The following is a 15320-nucleotide window of genomic DNA, read 5'->3' as shown; positions in this document are numbered from 1 at the left end:
TTGTGGGGCATAAGTTATGGTTAGCTGAGGTAACTATAGCTGCTGAATTTCTATGGTTTAGTAGAAGTGAAATGTGTGCCTAACTATAATGTCCCTTGTAACCATTTATTCTGCAAATTTAAATTTTTAAAAATCTTATTTCCGAACTGTAACATCCCTGTAAACTTTGTTTTTTTAGTTAAACATATATATATATATATATATATATATATATATATATATATATATATATATATATATATATTACCTACTGGCGGTCGCCAGTAGGTATATATAGTTAGGATTTTTTCCCTATGGGATTTCTGAAAATTCTATGTCTAATAACTTTGGCGTTTGTGGACGGAATTGGCTGAAATTTTCTGGAAAATGGAACATTTTGTTTCTGAGCAGCCCCTAGAAATTTGGGGGGGGTTCGTCCCGGGGGGGTCGAGAAAAAAGGGGGGTCCCAAAACGTGTTTTTAACATTGAGTTTTCCATAGGGCGGTTGGCCTTACTTTTAGCCCGAACGGCTGAATGGATTTGCATGAAACTTGGCAAAATTGTAGGGACTGGTAGCCCAATGTGCCTTTTGTAGGTCTCAATATATGTGCTCCAGTGGATTTTGAGAAATTAACGTTTAAAAAAAGATATATATCTGTAAGCGCGCTCCGGGCAGCGCTCCGGTCCGCGGACCTTAAGCGTACCGGAACTTCGCGTAGCTAAGCTGATTGGCTCTCCGGTGTCTGTCAACATTCTAAACAGTCCGGAGCGGCCGCCATCTTGTCTCTCGGTATGATTGAGAGACAAGAGGAGGCCAAAACAAAGGGGGAAATAACCATAAGGGGGCATACTAGATCCTCCCTGACCCCCTAGGTTTAATGTGGAGGTTTTAAAAGGGCCCCGCAAGGCAAAAAAAACAAAAAAAAATTTTTGTTTTTTTTGCGTGGGGAGCGCCCGGTCCGCGAACCGGGAAGCGTTCTGGGCAGCGTACTGCAATGAAAAATGAATGATAGACTTTTCAAATGCTGTATGTTAATTGATTGTTGGTTTTGTTGATTATTTTTTATTTTCTTTATTTTTTAAGCATTTTTTTTTATTGTGATTGTGTTTCATAATTTATTAAACTTTCTAACATTTCATTGTCAGAAATTTCATAATTATCATTGAATATACATTGTAGTCTCTGAGGGTGTAAAATGTCCTCATTTTCAAGGAGGTTATCTACTGCTTGTACACATTGCAGTAGTTCTTTGTCTAAAGTTTCATCGAAAAATTCAATATAATTTTCATCATTGATTTCTTGGCTGCTCTCTTGCAGGACAATTTGAAATTCAACTTTCTGTTCGCCTTCCATTTTGCCTGAAATTTAGATTAAAAAAATATATATTAGTAGAGATAGGGCACTGTTGGGATTAATTTTGGGCAGTGTATAGTATCAGAGTGGAAGTAGGAATATAAAAAAGTGTATGTGATTTAACGTAAGTAAATTCATAATTATACAAGAGAAGCCTAACTCCAGAAAAAGTTTACCATATTAACTTATAGTGCACAATATACTTCAGTTTTAAAAATAAAAACTTACCTTTAGAAAGAAGTTGAAAGAATTAGTGAAAATCCTATTGAAATGTACACCAAGAAGTAGTAGTCAAAATGGCTGTGTTTTCTTCTCTTCCTTTATATATATTCAGGTATATAACCAATCAAATGTCAGGTAAAAAAAGTAGAAAATGAAAGTAACATTTTAATTGGTTGTCAATTCCAACACTTCAGATGTGTTTTGTGAAGTAATTTACCTCACGGTATTTAGAGAGGTCTACAGGCTAAATGGCTAAATGGAATTCCAATCAAATTTGTGAAAATGGTAGGGATTGGTATGTAGTATGAGCTAGTCTATATTTGGTGAAATTGTCTCCAGTGGCTTTTCTGTGAACTACTTTCCCACCTTTTTTGATGGTGCGCTTCCCAGGGAGCGACCCGGTACGCGAACCGTTGAGCGCCCCGGTTCGCGAACCTTAAGCGTAACGGGAGTCCACCATTTTGTGTTTCGGTCGAATTAAGATACAAGATGGAGGGCAAATAATGTTCAGAATGGGTAGAAGGGGGCACGGTAGACTTATCTTGACCCCCTAGGTTTTGTGAGGGTGGCTGAGGAGGCCCATATGTGCGAAAAAAAAACATTTTTTAAAAAAATTTCGCAAGGTTAACTCCCGGTTCGCGTACCGGGTAGCGCCCCAGGGAGCGTACTTTGTTGAAAATTAGTGAAAAACGTTAGAGTAAAATAATAATTGTGAGTGATCAGATGTAGGGTAGCTCTGAGAAGAGCTTTTGGGTTTATGGTACATTTAGGTACTTATAAGTAGGTACCAATGCACATTCTTAAATTCAGAGTGAAAATTCTGTTGCCCTCATCTGAGAAGTGAACTCCATCTCCTCTGTAGATATCTTGCATGTAGTAACGCAAGTTATTGTTGTACAGGGAGCCCATTCCATGGTCTCTCATGTAAGCTGAAACAGATTTGTTTACATGCTTCCTCGACTTCTCAATGTGTGGACAAAATTGGTTTGACCACCTCCATTTCTGTCTTTGGCATATATTTGAATATACCAAGGCAGTCTGAGGAAAAAGTGCCATTAATTGCTCAAAGGTGTCCTTTAAAAGCATTTCCAGACCTACACCAGTCAAAGTGCCCAAGTCATTACCTCCACAGTGCACAATTAACAGGTCAGGTTTAGGCAAATGCATAAAGGTTTTCACCAATGGTATCAATTGGTGACATTTTAATCCTCTGTGGCCAAACCACTTAATTTCCACATCTTGTAAATTGAGGTTAGGTAAATTCCTGTTTTCAGTGTACCTTTGAGCCCAGTGAATATAACTATGTCCAACAATCCAGACAGAAAACATGGTGAGAGAAGGTTCTCCTGCAGTCAGATGAAGTGTGGCAATGAAATGGCAGTTGAAAAAATGAGAGTTTAAAATGAAAAAACGGTGGAGTTTCTGTGTTCATGAAGCAGTAACAGTGATTGGTGGATTTTGATTGCTGAAAACAGAAAGTTAGGGTGCACGGATGAGTTATTTAAAAGATGTATTTTGAATGGTCAATAAAAAATCATTAAATGAAAGAATGCACTGGATATGCAGGTGCACTGAGAGTTCAGAGTTCAATTGCAACATTGTTGTGTGAACTTGCAAACACCAGAAATCTTCCAAGAGGTGGTTGCCATGCAGAAAAGGCAGAAAGGGCAGAGGGGGGAAGGGTTTTCATTTGAAAAAAAGTGAGGGAAGAGTTTTGATTGGGTGACATGAGAGATATGTGTGAAGAATTACAGCATTTCTGTGCTTTTGATAGCTGCAGACTCTGGAGTGCATACCTTTTGCTCTGCTGAAGACAAATTGGTGTGTTTCTGAGACTGTTTTCAAACTCAAAGTATTTGCTAAGGTGAGAAAATATTTCTTTAATTTAGATAGAGAATAGTGTGCTTTAAGGAGAAAATTATGAATTATGTGGCGCAAATTGCTTGTAAATATGCTCCCACCTGTGCAAGGAAAATTTAGATTTTTAATGTTTGTGTTACATAGCCATGTTAAAAGTGATACAAACATGCTGCAAAGGCAATTAAAAAACGCTTTTATGTGTCTTAAGGACATTTTAAGTAATTTTCCCATGTGCAGTGTTTTGAAATTATGATTTGAAAATCGTTTTTGGGGAAAAGGAATTGTTTTTAAATTTATGACAAGGACATAATGGTGTATGCTTCTTTATAAGGCAATTGACTGTCCCTGATGTTATTTTTCCCATTTTAATGTAAGACCTTTCTCTGTGGCGCAAATTGCTTGTAAATATGCTCCCACCTGTGCATGGCAAATTTAGATTTTAAATGTTTGTGTTACATAGCCATGTTAAAAGTGACCCAACCATGCTGGAAAGGCAATAAAAAAACACTTTCATGTGTCTTAAGGACATTTTAAGTAATTTCCCTGTGGGCAGTGTTTTCAAATTATGAATTGAAAATCGTTTTTGAGGTACAGGAATGTTGTTAAAATTTATGTGCGCCATATGCCCCCAAATTTCTTTTTCAGGGGTGCAGCAGGGTGTTATTGAGACACCCCTACACCTTTGGAAAAATTCCTAATTTGCTATGAGCTAATTGCTAATTGCAAATTGCACCTTCTTTCATATGGGCATCCTGGCGCATGGAAATGAATGGGTAATTTGCAATTAGCAATTTGCTCATCGCAAATTTGGAATGGTAAAGAATCGCTATTTATTCCTTAAAATTCGCTATTTTGGAAATGCAAAATAGTTATATGATACATATGGCGGTTGATGTCTAACAAGATAAGAAGCTTAGGGATACATTTATGATGACTGGCGCAATGAAGTGGACATCACTTACTTCATTGGTAGAGCTTTACATGTATTATGTCCTCTGTATTCTTCATCAAGCGTAACTTTAATCTGCAATCCTGAGTAGGCCTCACCTTAAACAAACCTCTGGATAGGCCACATCTTATCGTCATCCTGAATTAATCATTTAAAATGCTAGGGACAGATTTATGATAGGTGTATGCCTCTTTTGCGCCACTTACAAAACACTGTCCATGGGGAAATGACTTAAAATGTCCTTAAGACACATGAATGTGTTTTTTTAAAGCGTTTGCAATTTATTTGGGTCACTTTTAACATGGCTATGTGACTCAAACAGTCAAAATCTAAATTCACCATGCACAGGTGGGAGCATATTTACAAGGAATGTGCTCCATGGGGAAAGGTCTTATAATGTAATATGGGAAAAATGACATCAGAGACACTGAAATGCCTTATAGAGAAGCATACACCATTATGTCCTTGTCATAAATTTGCAAACCATTACTTTTCCCCAAAAACGATTTTCAAATCATAATTTGAAAACACTGCACATGTGGAAATGACTTAAAATGTCCTTAGTTAAAAATTTGCTATTCCTTATTTTGCGATTGCACTGAAGGATTTGCAAATTTTGCGATTCCTTAAATGCAATGTATCAAACAAAAAATATGTAAAAAATGACATTAAGGATTTGGAAACTACCACCAACTTCTAGTTTGTGGTAATTTGCGAATTCTTTTCAAAAAGCATTTTTTTCCAAAAAACAAAAGGTGCCATATGACGCCCATACATGCCCTTAGGGCATGTATGTGCGCCATATGCCCCCAAATTTCTTTTTCAGGGGTGCAGCAGGGTGTTCTTGAGATACCCCTGCACCCTTGAAAAAATTCCTATTTTGTGATGAGGTAATTGCTAATCGCAAATTGCAACCTTCATTCCTATGAGCCTCCTAGCCCATGGAAATGAATGGGTAATTTGCAATTAGCAATTTGCTCATTGCAAATTAGGAATGGTAAAGAATTGCTATTTATTCTTTAAAATTCGCTATTTAGGAAATGCAAAATAGTTTGATGGTACATATGGTGGTTCATCTGTAACAAGATAAGAAGCTTAGGGATACATTTATGATGACTGGCAAAATAAAGTGCAAATCACTTACTTTATTGGTAGGCCTTTACATGTATTATCTCTTCTGTATTCTTCATGAAGCGTAACTTTAATCTGCAATCCTGAGTAGGCCTCACCTTAAACAAACCTCTGGATAGGCCACACCTTATCGTCATCCTGGATTAATCATTTAAAATGCTAGGGACAGATTTATGATAGGTGTATGCCTCTTTTGCGCCACTGTGCGTCACTTTTATGATGCAGCGGCGGTGCAAAAGATTTGCTATGAGGCGACAAAATTACAAATTGATGCTTTTAGGCAGATATGTCATGGTGTAAAAAAAACGTACCACATGAAACCGATGCAGCAGTGATGCAAAAGATGCACCATATTGCAAGACAGGCCTCACTTGGGGCCATATGTATCAAGCTATTTGGCATTCGCAAAGATCAAAATTCTGCGAATTTCGGCCTTTGCGAATGCTAATTAGACAAATGGTATGTATCAAACAAGTTTGATGCAAAATAAGGAATAGCAAAATTTGCTATTCCTTATTTTGCGATTGCACTGAAGGATTTGGAAATTTTGCGATTACTTAAATGCAATGTATCAAACAAAAAATATGTAAAAAAATGACATAAGGATTTGGAAACTATTGTGGTAAATTGGTGGTAATTTGTGAATTCTTTTCAAAAAGCTTTTTTTCCAAAAAACAAAAGGTGACATATGACGCCCATACATGCCCTTAGGGCATGTATGTGCGCCATATGCCCCCAAATTTCTTTTTCAGGGGTGCAGCAGGGTGTTCTTGAGATACCCCTGCACCCTTGAAAAAATTCCTATTTTGTGATGAGGTAATTGCTAATCGCAAATTGCAACCTTCATTCCTATGAGCCTCCTAGCCCATGGAAATGAATGGGTAATTTGCAATTAGCAATTTGCTCATTGCAAATTAGGAATGGTAAAGAATTGCTATTTATTCCTTAAAATTCGCTATTTAGGAAATGCAAAATAGTTTGATGATACATATGGCGGTTCATCTGTAACAAGATAAGAAGCTTAGGGATACATTTATGATGACTGGCGCAATGAAGTGGACATTACTTACTTCATTGGTAGGCCTTTACATGTATTATCTCCTCTGTATTCTTCATCAAGCGTAACTTTAATCTGCAATCCTGAGTAGGCCTCACCTTAAACAAACCTCTGGATAGGCCACACCTTATCGTCATCCTGAATTAATCATTTAAAATGCTAGGGACAGATTTATGATAGGTGTATGCCTCTTTTGCGCCACTGTGCGTCACTTTTATGATGCAGCGGCGGTGCAAAAGATTTGCTATGAGGCAACAAAATTACAAATTGATGCATTTAGGCAGATATGTCATGGTGTAAAAAAAACGTACCACATGAAACCGATGCAGCAGTGATGCAAAACATGCACCATGTTGCAAGACAGGCCTCACTTGGGGCCATATGTATCAAGCTAATTAGCATTCGCAAAGATCAAAATTCTGCGAATTTCGGCCTTTGCGAATGTTAATTAGACAAATGGTATGTATCAAACAAGTTTGATGCAAAATAAGGAGTAGCAAAATTTGCTATTCCTTATTTTGTGATTGCACTGAAGCATTTGCAAATTTTGCGATTACTTAAATGCAATGTATCAAACAAAAAATATGTAAAAAATGACATTAAGGATTTGGAAACTATTGTGGTAAATTGGTGGTAATTTGTGAATTCTTTTCAAAAAGCTTTTTTTCAAAAAAACAAAAGGTCCCATATGACGCCAACACATGCCCTTAGGGCATGTATGTGTGCCATATGCCCCCAAATTTCTTTTTCAGGGGTGCAGCAGGGTGTTCTTGAGACACCCCTGCACCCTTGGAAAAATTCCTAATTTGTGATGAGCAAATTGCTAATCGCAAATTAAACCTTCATTCCTATGAGGCTCCTAGCCCATGGAAATGAATGGGTAACTTGCAATTAGCAATTTGCTCATCGCAAATTAGGAATGGTAAAGAATTGCTATTTATTCCTTAAAATTCGCTATTTAGGAAATGCAAAATAGTTTGATGGTACATATGGCGGTTCATCTGTAACAAGATAAGAAGATTAGGGATAGATTTATGATGACTGGTGCATCACCAGGGATGTGTCAGTCATCCTGCGCCGCTGTTCCGCCACCCATGGTGTGCTGCATTTACAATGCAGGGCATCATGGGGCAAAAATGGCACAGATGCGTGATGTATCTGTGCTGTAAAGGTAGTGATTGCTGGAGTTGTATCGCAAGTGCGATGCAGCTCAAGCAAGGCTCAGGGGTGCCCCATCTCCACAATGTTGCGTCAAGACCTATGCCTGCTTAAAGCAGGCGCAGGGTTTTGACGCAGCTTTCTCATATCTGATTGTAAATACGGCACACCATGGGTGGCAGAGCAGCGGTGCACGTTAACTGGTGCATGCCTGGGGATGTGCCATTTAACATAAATCTGCCCCTTTACATTTAAGTATGTGCAGGACACACAGAGTCGGTGAGGCTTATCCAAGGTTAAGAAGAGATGAGTCCTGTTCACTGAAAAATTAGACATAGTCTTCACCTGATCAGCATTGCTGGACATGGCTAAATAATAGCTGCAAAATATTACTCTTGTTAAACAATTTTACTATTATAATCTCTGAGATTTGTCTCTTACTCTGCAACATCTCATTGTTGTTATCTTTCTTTAAAGATAAAGACAACATCAACATGAGTGACAATCTGCAATCAGTTGATTTTGACCTCATCATTGAACTTGTAATTGAAACATCAGTGGATGTTGATCCATTGGATGATTTAAATCCTGAGGATGAAGAAGAGCGTGATGAGGATGCAGATTTGTCCGAATTATATGACATAGGGTGGGAAGCTGACCTGCTTGAGCCTATGGAAATATAAACATTTATTTTTAAAATGTATAATTAATGAAAAGTAAAAATGTAAACCGTTTAATTTAAAAATAAAGACACCTTCAAAAACAGGTTATGTGTAGTGTCTTCAATAAAATATTAAAATATGCTCATAAAATTAGATCAGATTCACATATAAAATAGCACAGGTAACATAAATATAAATGTCATTTCTTTTCTGCTATTTCTGTATTGTAAATTTGCCAAGGACTAAAAAATCTTCTATTTAAAATGTCAAGTAGTGTGTTAAGTTTTTGATCATTGTTATTGATTTACTGTTTGGTAATAATGGTTAATAACATTTTTTATTATATTTTACCACAGATTCAACTGCAGATCATTTCAAGATTTCACCATGCCAACAATAGAAAGACAGAGAAAGGCTGCAAAACGTCAAAGACAGCAGGTGAAACAAAATAAGCAGCAGTCCTCTAACAAAAATATTTGTCAAGTCACGAAGAAAGCACCGGGTAAGAGCACAAAATATTTCATAAGAAATATGTGTAGTAAAAAAAATATTACTACAGAAAATGTTTCAGTCCATAAAAAGAGAAGCAAATCAAATGGAAAGGAAAGGCCAATCAAAAATGTTACTGCTTGAGCAAGAGATAAGTCTGTGCATGATAGTAGAAGGAAACAACAGTTTAGGGACATTCGTAAACGAATGTTCCGCAACAGGATAATTGGCAATTTGTTAAAAAATATTAAGAAAGGTCAACAGAAACTGGTTTTTTATAAGAGAAAAAAAAAGTTGAGAAAGTTATTGATCAGGCATTTGAAATTAAACGTAAGTTATTTATTTTGATAATCAATAGAATTAGGAAGCTAAACAAGGCAATTTATGATTTCAAAAGAAATAGTAGATGGAAGAGAATAGTTAATCGTAGTAATTTTTGTGAAGTTTTTTCTGGAGAATGGATGCATAGTTCAAGCTGTGAGGCATTTTTTAATGAGGAGAGTTATTTCCAGGATAATGATTTGGTGCATGCAGTTGACACCAGTGGTCGAGCTTATGAAGTGAAAGATGGTTGTCCAGTTGAAAAAGAAAAACTTGTGACAACAGAGACAGAAGAGGTGTTAGGTAATGAGGTTTTAGGAAGACGTGCTAAGGGTCCTGTGTACACCTGGAAGTGTAGTAGTATTTGCAGTGTGCGACAGGATTCCATCAATTTGCTTTGTGATTTTGTACGGTCATTTAATAAGAAAAGTTTGAAGCAGAAAATAAGGTTGTTGCAAGAATTAGATCCTTGCAGAGTGAGAGAAGTGACAGGTTTGCATGGTCATTCACTGGCTTGTCTTTCCAGGAGAGTATGCCAGAGTGTTTTTCATCATTTCAGGATGCTAGCAGTGCATCATAATAAAGTGAGGAAATTAGTTAGAATGTTGTATTATGCTAAGAGTCCAGCAATTATGCTTAAACAATTATGCGCTGCTCTTTTGCATGGTTCTGAAATAGATGTGAAGAACATATGTGAAGAAATTGAGTTTTGTTACTTTGGAAGTAAAGAGGAGAATGTTGAAATTGACCCAGAAGAAGAGGGTAATGTGGAAGATAGTGTACAGGTTTCCAGTACAGATAATTTCCAGAGGGAAATTGCGACGTTTCAGGTGAAATCAAGTGAGAGGCCTAATTTCACTTGTGTGTGTTGTCGACGCACTTATTATAAGAATCAGACTAAGTTAGTGGATTTATATGCAAAAAGTGAAAGGGAAAATAATAGTGAATGGAAGGATTTTGCAACATACTTGATGGTAGAAAATTGTTTTGATTTGGGATTTGATCAACGTGTGTGTACTTATTGTTGTTGCAAATTAAATCAAAACCAGATGCCTGCTAGAGCAGTTCATAATAATCTGGAATTGGTTGAGATTCCTTCTGAATTGAAGGATTTAAATACTTATGAATCTATTTTGATTCAAAGTATCCATCCCTTTCAGGCTATTGTAAGAATGGAGCCAAAGACAGGGAAATTGCCTCCATCAGATTTACAGAGAGGATTAAAGGGAAGAGTTGTTTATTTGCCTCTAGATTTGAAGAAAAACATTAACACAATTGGAGTAGAAAAAGTGGAAGAGGAACCTCTGGTTATCTTAGTTAATGGGGTTCCGACAAAGAATAAGAAAATATGGCAAGATTTAGTAGATGTTAGGAAAGTTAAAAAGGCAACATTGTATTTGAAAAAAAATAATAAATACTATAAGAATGTATATGTTGCAGAAGAGGAAGTAAGTGAGGAAGAGGATAGCGATTTGTGTGCTGGTCAAATTGAGAAAGTAGAACCCTCTACTAGTGAAGAAATATATGAACATTATAGTGTTCATCCTTTGCATTCCAAGGAAGTCATGGGGAATGCTATTGAGTTGTTTCAAATGAAACAAGCCAAAGGGAGTCCCATTAGTGTTTGGGAGGAAAGTTTGGAAGCTCGGTGTTTCCCACAGCTTTTTCCAACAGGTCAGGGAGGAAGATATGATGAGCGACCTCATCAAATTCCTGCTTCTGAATACCGGACTTTGCGATTGTATGCAGGAGATGCTAGGTTTCGACAATGCATTCCCTATTTGTTTCATCTCCTGTTTGAAAGCGATCTGTCTGGACTGTCATATGCAGTGAACCACATCTTGAAAAGTGGTATACACATGCAAAACATCTCGGCAAGTGACTTTATGGATAAAGCCAATGTCCAAGACAGTATTTTGGATTCTCACCTGATTAATCTCATGGCGTGTCAGCGTGGTACTAATGAGTACTGGTACCGTCGTCATGGTGATTTAAAATGTATGCTGAGGAACTTAGGTACTCCCACATGGTTCCTCACTCTGAGCTGTGCCGAGTATGGCTGGGAAGACTTACTTGAATTTCTACGAGAGGCAAATGCTAACGTAGATAACATCGAATTCAAGACACCCGGAGAACTGTGCTCTTTGGATCCAGTCAATGTATGTAGGTACTTCAATCATAGATTTGAAGCTATGATGTCTTTCATCATGAATAAGAAGAATCCACCTCTTGGAGAGGTGTTGGATTTCTTCTGGAGAAAGGAGTACCAAGCAAGAGGTGCTCCTCATATACATATGTTGCTGTGGATCAAGGATGCACCTAAATTTGGAACGGATCCAGAAGACTCAGTGATGAGTTTCATCCAACAGTATTCTACGTGTGCTGTTCCAAACGCAAAGGAGAAGAAAAGCCTAAGAGAAAAAGTTCTGCGTTTCCAAAGCCATCGATGTGGAAAGTACTGCCGTCGTAAATTCCGAAACAAGGACAAGTTCTACACCAAATGTCGTTTCGGCTTTCCACGACCGGTGATTTCTAAAGGAAGAGTAAACAGTTTGATGTCTTCGCTGCGACATAATGTCATGAAGAAATCACCTAAAAACACATACAATTTGAAGAGGAACGAAGAGTCCAAGTACATCAACGACTACAACCCGGTGATTTTGTCCATGTGGAATGCTAACATGGATATACAGTTTGTGGCTGATAACTGTATGGCTGTGGCTCGGTATGTGACGTCTTACATCACCAAAAAAGAGAAGACAGAATTGAAGGATATGTGGGAGGACATTTCCCATGAAAAGAGCCTCAGCAAGAAGTTGTACAGTTTCAGTCTGAAGATGTTGTCGCATCGAGAAATCAGAGCGTACGAATGTTCTGACCGGTTGTCTTCAGCAAGTCTCTATGCCAAGTCCAGGAGTATCATTTGGGCGAGTCTTGGTCTTGCTGCAACGCGTAATCGAGTTCTCAAACCTGTGCGGGAAATTGAGTATTTGGCGGAAAAGGAGCCAAACAGTACCGACATTTTGAAGACCAACATGTTGGATACATATTATCCAAATAGAAGCAGTCACCTCGACAATGTTTGTCTGTATGAGGTTCTTCAAAATTACATATTCAAGAGGAACATCAAAGAAGATACTGAGAAAGGAGTGTATGCTGTAATAGGAAGTGAGGGATGTCTGGTCAAGCAAAGAAAATGCCACTTGGTAAACCATCGAAAATTGAGTGGCGAATCTCCTGAAAAAAAGGAGTTTTTCTATTTAGCACTTTTGCAACTTTTCAAGCCTTGGCGTGCAGAAGAGGAACTGCTTGGAGATTTCCTCTGTTACGAAGACTCTTTCAATGCCGCCAAGGAGACCATAGAATGTCCTGCTTTTCCCAAATATGTAGAAATGTTGAATGCGGAAATTGAGCAGGAAGCAACGATTGCAGCCGAGATTGCCAGAGACAGTTCTCAGGACAGTCAGAGTTCTGCTTCATTGAGTCAGGATCCACTAGGAGGACCTGTTATCGAAAATGAAGCTGCCACTGCCATGAATGAAGTGGAAAGAGCCATGGCACATGCTCAGGAGGATGCGGTTAACTTAGAAGAGTTGGAAAGACAACTCAACGTTGAGCAGAGGAAAATATATGACGAAGTTACCATGCAAATTGATCATGGATTAAGTCATGACAAGAAAGAGTGCTCATGTACGTCGTTGAAGCCTGTCCGACTGTACGTGAGTGGAGAAGCGGGAACTGGAAAAAGTTTCCTCATTAAAGCAATTTCATGCTATTTGCAGGAAAGGACAGAGTCATCGCTGTCTTGTGTTGTCACCGCTCCAACTGGACTGGCAGCACATAACATTAACCCCTTAAGTGCTGCCGTCGGCCAACGGTCGTCACGGGCACTACCTCCCCAGTGCTGCGTGCGACCGCTGGACGTCCAGTTCAGCACCGGATAATGGACAGCGCAGCACTGGGGAGGTTTGTTTACTAGCTCCCAAGTGGTTAAAGGGATTACTTTACATCGTTTACTGATGCTGCCAGTGGAGCATGACAACAAATTACAATATCACAAGCTATTTGGAGATGCTTGTTTTGAAGTTTCAAGAATCTTGAGGAAAATGAAACTTCTTATCATTGACGAAGTAAGCATGGTTTCCAATGTCATGCTTGCCTTTGTGCATTTGAGAATGCAAGAAGTCTTCAAAACAAAGTATGATGTGTTATTTGGTGGCAAACACATCATTGTTTTCGGAGATCTTCTGCAGCTGACACCAGTGAAAGGGCAACCTGTGTTCAAAATGCTCACGCATGAAGATACCAGGAAGTGCCTAGGCAGCATTGGCAACGTCAATATATGGTTAAACTTCAATTATGCTGAACTGCATGAAAATATGCGTCAGGCGAAGGATGAAGTTTACAAGACTATTCTACAAGATGTTAGAATTGGAAAAGTGACCGAGCATGGGAAAGAAGCTTTACATGCACGATTACTGTCAAATTTATATCCAGAACAAGATGTTGTGCCTGAGAATATTTTTCAGAAAATTACTGATAAGAAATCTGGAATATGTTTGATGCCAACTCTTGCAGAATGTGCCAAATTCAACAACAAAATGTTGCATTTAGAAAAGCAAGAGATTGTGAAACTGGAAGCTATTGACAGAGTAGAGCATATGGGATCAACAATTATTTTGTCTGAGAATCTGAAAACAAAATTGGATTCATTAGAGAAGAGTATATCTAAAACTGCAGGTTTTGAAAAGACTCTGAATGTGTGCTTGAACTGCCGTATAATTTTAAGAAGGAATTTACATGTTGAAAGAGGTCTGGTAAATGGATCAATGGGTAATGTTGTTGATTTTGTAAAATACAGAAATAGAGATGGAATTGAATTTTTAAAAATTAAATTTGATGGCATTGAGGAAGTACAGCTAATTGGTCGTTGCTCTGCTAGATTTTTGCTTGTAAAAGACTTATATGTTCGCCGTAAGCAGTTTCCTGTTTGCTTGGCATATGCGGTGACAATACATAAATCGCAAGGTTTAAGTGTAGACTGTGCATTGGTGAATATTGGCAGTTCTGTGTTCAAGGAGGGTATGGCATACATGGCATTGTCACGAGTTAGAACTTTATCGGGATTGTACTTGATTGAGTGTGATGTCACAAACATTTGTGCGGATCTAGATTGTGTTAAGGAATACAATAGGTTAAGAAGAGAGTATGCGTCACATTTGCCTCAGTATCCTTTGTTTGAGAAACGTGTGGTAGGCCGGAAACGAAGAAATGTGACCAATACTGGGGAGGTTGTAGCAAAAAGACGAAAAGTCGATGAACCTAAAATTACAAGCAGAAACAAAAAGGATTCTGTTGAAGATGTTGTTGGTTTTCAATTTGAAAACAGTTCTGGTGTCAACTGCTATGCTAATGTAGTGGTTAATGTTTTGTTTTCTCTAGAAAATGTAAAAGAAGAGATTGTGGTCAATTCTGATCAAAGATTTTGCAGTTTGTTAAATTCTGTGTTAGAGAAATGTAGCACTGATAGAAGAAACATAGAAAGTGTGTCTGAAATTCGAAATCTGTTAGACAGATGTTCAGGCCAAACACAATTCTCTCAAAATATTCAGCAAGATTGTCAGGAGTTTTTAATGTATATGCTTGATGTATTGCATGCTGAAGGTGTAGATGTAGATCAGCTGTTTGGGCTTTCTTATCAATGGCAGCATGACTGCGAGAACTGTATGGTATCAAGTACTACTAGTGTAGACTCAGAAAGATTTATATATTTAACTTTGCCAGACAGTAAATCAGTCTCCTTTAATAAGCTAGTAAAAGCAGCTGATCACAACATGGAGTGTAGCCAATGTAAATCTGAAATGATGTCCACATTATTTATACGAACATATGGCCAGTATGTCATTTTAATGTTCCAACGATGTAGGCCTGATGGAACAAAATTGACAACTTTAATTAAAAATTTTGTAGCTTCGCAGTTGTCAATATCAGGAAGGACTTTTGTAACTGCAGCAATTATATATCATGACGGCCCTTCAATAACATCAGGACATTATACAGCTTATTTAAAGTGTAGAAATGGCTGGTCATTCTGCAATGATTCTGTTTTAATTTTCAAAAAAAAATTGCCATATGACC

Source organism: Lissotriton helveticus, chromosome 2_1, assembly GCF_964261635.1.
Source record: "Lissotriton helveticus chromosome 2_1, aLisHel1.1, whole genome shotgun sequence".
Classification (NCBI taxonomy): Eukaryota; Metazoa; Chordata; class Amphibia; order Caudata; family Salamandridae; genus Lissotriton; species Lissotriton helveticus.
This window is presented reverse-complemented; position numbering follows the sequence as displayed.